Here is a 6,000-nt window from a genome sequence, read left to right as displayed (position 1 = left end):
ATGGCATGGTATGCTGTTTTAATTTTACATTGGGGGCCACCCAGAGTTGTTTATAAAATGAGTAGCTATATAAATGTTTTCAATTAATAAATAAACTTTAATTTAGCTACCATCCTGGAGGAGAAAGGACATCTGAAAATCAATATTATGTAGACTCGAATTTTGGGTGCTTGCTCAAAATCTATGAGGAGTACTGGATTTGAAGATAAACAGATCAGACACAACAGCCCACTTCAGTCCTAATCTGTTGGATAGATTGTTAGTCTGTAGAGATTCTCAGTCATCCAGGTCATGATTGCTGGATGACTGTGAACCTCTACAGACTTTTAGCTATACAGTTTGGGCTGAACACCCTTTGAATGGTGTGGGAGTAGAAATAGATATCCAGAGGAAAAATTGCAGAGTACAGGAACTATGTGTGCTACTCAGATGACCCTGAAGACACAGACAAAGCTCCAAGTGCTTCAACAACCCTCTAACAGGTTGCAAATGACCAGCTGTCTGCAAGGAATATAAATCCTTCCATTCCCACTATCCTGTCAGAGCTGAAGAAGCTTCTTGAATGAGGAGCGAAACATCTTCAAAGAAAAAACATCCAGTTGCCTCCTTAATAAAGTACCTTTGGGATAGATTGTTAGATTGCAGAAGAACAGGAAGTGAATTGATGTATGTTAGCTATTGCTACAATCAAACCCCAGGATGCTCAATAATCATTTCTGTGTGATTGTATGTAAGGCACAACATTCTTTGTAGCATATACACAGAGAGATAGCGTCTAATAGAATCTAACACAACCATTCAATAAGCATTATAAACAAATTGTCATGGAATGAAAAGCATTATCGAGTTATTAACACTTTAAGACCTAATGCAGATAAAAGTACTGAGTGGTAATATTCCTCCACCTGCAGTGTGTGATAATCTGAGAATGTGGAGAAATACTTTTAATACAAGGGACAGCAGTCTTATCTTAATATCAATCTTAATATCTGCAGCAATCTTACTTTTCATCTGTGAAATATTGAAGGATGTATAAATGAGCTAGTAAAGTATGAAAAAAAGCAAGGTTGCATATGATTTAAAACAGAATTTGGTCACATCTTCAAGTTTAGCTTGCTTTGATCTTATGAATCTGTTATTTAATGTATGTATATTAGTTTATTAGTAGTGATTTAATTGATTGCACTGATTGTGGCATAGAAGCATCAAACGTTGTGGTAAGGTTGGCCAGATTTTGCAGTGTTGGTTTATTTATATTCATTCCTTTATTACAATGGGTGGGACAATTATATTGCTGGAGCATATAAAGGGAACTTTTTAATTATACTTATTTTAATGTTAATTGTATTGATATACCATAATCATTATATTTTACTGTGCATGTTGCATTTTTAACTGCTAAATATTTACATAAATAGAAAGGCAGAGATAAATTTAGTTTAAATAGTTAGATTACATCAGCAAAGAATATAAAGAATGTTATTTTTACATGTAGGATCAAATTAGGTTGATTTCAATCATGGAATCATAGAGGTCAATGTTATTTTATATTTTGAGGGTTTGGGCTGCAATAAAGCCCACTATTTTGTAATTTATTCATGAATTATATTCTTAATCATTTCAAAACAGAACTTAACTGGACAGAACATATAACAAAAATGATATAATAGATGAACACTGAAAGTGATCCAACAAATAGAGATTTGGCATTATGATTAATTGCACACAATTCCTCAACTGCACTGAATCCTATTCATTTCTGAAATCAGATCATAGAATCATAGAATTGAAAGGGCCATTTAAGTCCACCCTCTGTTCACTGCAGGAATCTAAATTACACCATGCATGATAAATGGCTGTCCTTGAATACATCTAATACAGGATAGCCAGTTACCTTTCTAAGCAATTGTTCCAATGTCAAATGCTATGGTTAAGAAATGTTTTATAACATTCAATCCATTATTGCATGCTTTGTTTTCTGGAATGAGAGTGCAGATCTTAAACTTTTTGTCCCTTTTCGGATATTTGAAGAGTGCTGTCACACTCCTTCAGTCCATTTTTTTCAAAGCTAAACATATCCTTCACAGGAGTTTGCTTCTAATCTTTTTTATCATCATTGTTGCCTTTGTTTGATCCCAATCCAACTTCTTTCCATCCTTCTTTCAATATAAGACCCAGAACGGTAGATGACACCTGAGGGAGGGATAAAGTGGTGCTATTATTTCCTTCATTTTGGGAAATATGATTCTGTTGATACAGTCTAGAGTTACATTTGTCTCCTTTCTTGCAGCTGCATAACTCTGCTGACTCATATTTAATCTGTAACCCATTATTTATATAAGATCTTTTCCTCAAATATTAATATCAAATCAGTATCCCATTACTTAACCGATGCATTTGAAGCATCTGAAATGGAAAACATTTCACTTGTCTTGTCAATTACGTTCAGCCCATTTATGTTACTGAACAAGAGCGATTTGCATTTTATTTCTATCCTGTAGGATAGAAATGTGGGATCCTGTAGGATATTATGTAAGATCAGAATCATGAAGACAGTGGTGTTCCCTTCCACTGCCTGGAAGCAGAATTTAGACTTTGAAGAAGCAGAATAGAAGAATATTGGAACGTTTGAATTGGTACTATTCCAGAATACTTGTCAGAATACCATAGGCAGCCAAGAAAAGAAACAAAAGGTCATAGAAGAAATCAATCCAGGTTTCTCTCACGGGGCAAATAATCAAGCTTAAATTATCATACTTTGGATACATAAAGTTGGAAAGAAAAATGAAAGGAGGAAGATCAGCAGCAAAATGGAAGGACTGAGTTGTAGTGGCAATAGTTGTAATGTCAGAAGAACTGAAAGACCAGGCTGAGGCAGATCATCCTGAGGTGGGGAAAAACCCTACCTATACATCCACTAAACATTGGTACCAACTTGATGACACATTCTCACTGTCAGAAAGTTTCTCCTTATTTCCAGGTTAAATCTCTCCTTGTTCAGTTTCCATCCATTATTCCTTGCCTGGCCTACAGGTGCTTTAGAAAATAGCTTGACCCCTTCCTCTCTGTGGCAGCCCCTCAAATATTGGAAGACTGCTATCATGTCTCCCCTGGTCCTTCTCTTCACTAGACTAGCCAAGCCCAGTCTTCCAAAGCACTCAAAGGTGCACACAGACAAAAAAGCCTAAAGCATTTGTACAATCTGTTAAGAAAGTTAATTAAAAACAAAATATGGACGAATACCTTCAATTACTGACTGAAGTTAAAGATTCTAGCCCTTTAAATTCTGGCCAATGGACTACGGTTGTTGTTTTTTTTTTTTTTTTTTTTGAGTGTGGCTGGCCTTATATTACAAACAGTCTATGGCAAAGATGAAGCAAAGAATTCTGGATTTGGAATCAGGTTGCATTTAACATAATTTTTATAAAGGAATATGAAAAAGCCATTATGAACTTGCTAAATATTTTGTGAAACGTGGTTCATGTATACTACCACAGGGCTTTCATGCTAATGTGGTTTTATATGAAGTTCTTGGTGCTCTCTAAACTTGTACTGATGATGTTTTTAGTTCAGTAATGATCTATCTGCAAACAAACAACCAAGCTCAGAGAGCCTTAGGTACTCCACAGGTCAACCTTGATTGACATATATTATCTTCTAATGGTTTCATATCTTACCATCAGCAGTTCTTGATGGTAAATGCATAAAGAGCCCGGAGGTACAGCAACAGTTGGCTTACATCCTGCTCTTTTCTGATTTGTACAGAACTTGGGTACTTTTTAGTACCTCTTAAGCTATTTTCTAGGTGGCCAGATAAAGTTTATGTGCATCACCTATTGTCGGACAAAAACTGTAGAATAACACTTCGTACAGCCAAATACACATAAAAATACTTCAGGATTCAAGTATTATTAAGGTGGAATAGGTCCAACTATTTATCTGGCTTTTAGGAGTCTCCTTGTAAGAGTTTGTTAGTGCTATATTTTAAAATGTTCCTCAGTTTTTATTGCTGTCAATTACAGCAATAAAAGCTATCTGATTTAATTTGAAAATAGTTGTTCTTGATAAATGTATTCTGAATGTATTAAAGGGCTTACAAACCAGTCTCTTTATTATCTGTTTTACAATCCTCCCTAGTATTGATGTCACACTAACTGGACTAATTCAGATCTTCCTGATAAAGCACATTCTTTCAACTCTTAAAGCAACACCCTTTTCTGAGACACACCTGCCTGTAATCCTGGAAGAAGAGGTTTTTTTTTTTTTTTTAACGAATAACCAAATACTCACACAAATCTGTAATAATTCTTCCAAATCATTGGAGATTCTGGGCCTCGTGTTTGTACTACTTCTTGATCACTTGGTTTCCTATATGTATTAATTTTTATTTTCAGATCTTCATTAAGCTTTTTGAACAGCCTCATTGATTTTTTTTCTGCTACCTTCCATGCTTTTCTAGCCACAACTCTTTTGTCATTGTGCCTGCAGTGTATCTTCCTTAAGAAATGTCCATCCTACTATGAGCTTATCCTTCTATATGAAATCCTCTTAGTTTATTAAAATCAGATTTTGTAAAACTCAAAATAGACTTTTGACTACCTTCAATTTCAATGGCCTAGAATTCTAGTATCAAATAATTTCAACCAACCGTTGAACTTTGTATTCTGTTTGCTGTTGTTCTTGCCTAAATAGAGGCCACCAGGATAGGCTGTCATCTGAGCTAAGAATGTGGCACGAAAATAACAGTTTTTCTAGGTTACTTAAAATCTGTAAAAATTAGCATAAATCTGTGTGTGATACCTTCTAGAGCCCCTCCACCCCCAAAAAATAGTGAAATAGTTCATTATTTGAAGCTTCAACTTCAAGAATTTTGTTGATTCATTGAGGCTGGTTGTGAAAACAAAGATACCGCTCCGTGTTCTTGATCAATGTTATGTTTTGTGTAATTGAACAGGCATATTGAATATGTTTTAAACATGACACATTTGTTACTAAAACATAAATACATAAAACAGAATGGGAATGCTATGTCGAAATTCTGTATTTTTTATTATATAAATTTCTTGGGACACAGTCCTATCATTTTGTTTATGTTACTTGGTTTGTAGGTAAGGAACTATGCATACAAATCATCAGTATTAGAAAGAACAATAAAACAGATTTGGAATCTTCCTTATTTGTTAAATCTCCTCTGCTATTCTCCTTATAAGCATTTCTCTAGAGATATACCTCAAAGCCTGGGAATCCACTGGGGTAAATGGCATGAATTCCTATGAAAAGCCCAGGGTCTTTCTGTGTTATTGCCAGAAAACTAACACAAACATATTCTGGACAGAAAGACTAATTAATTCAATTTAATTGGAGGCAGGGAGATTGTAATGATGTTCCACAACATCTCCATCTCCAAGTTGCCCCTACTTTATTTAATTGCTATTGATATCCAATCAGGTAATTTATCCCCCTCTTCAATGATATCATCTCAAGAATGTGAGAAGTACTTTATTTTTTAAGTGTTCTCCAAAGTATAGTACTTGGAGTTGTGGTTACTGAGATTACACTAATCAAATTAATTGAGGTTGTCTGTGGATGGTAGAAACTTGGAGTTTGAAATATTTCCATATGGGCAGAAAACACAGGAAAAACAACCCAGACACAGCCAGCTTATATGACACTAAAATTTAAAAGATTTAATATGTTAAAGGTCTGCAAATCATATCTTTATTCTCAGGCAAAAAATGAAAAAAAATGTTTTGCAAAACTAAACTTTATAGAGTTTAAGCCATTAATGTGGATGGACACGCTGGATGGACACGATCAAGGCCGATCTAGAGATCGCGAAGGCAGACCCGACATACGTGGCAGACAGAGAGGCGTGGAAGCAGTACTCAAGGACATTAGCGGACCTCGCCAGAGCGCGAGACAAACGCTGAAGAAAAAGAAGAAGAAGAAGAAGAATGTGGAATTAAACCTGCTGCTGAACAAAAAGATATGATTCATAGC

This window comes from Notechis scutatus, chromosome 1 (genome assembly GCF_049901735.1).
Source record: "Notechis scutatus isolate UNSWTSFEM ecotype Mainland chromosome 1, rNotScu1.2, whole genome shotgun sequence".
Taxonomy (NCBI): Eukaryota; Metazoa; Chordata; class Lepidosauria; order Squamata; family Elapidae; genus Notechis; species Notechis scutatus.
The sequence above is the reverse complement of the archived record's forward strand: the minus strand, read 5'-3'. Positions refer to the sequence as shown.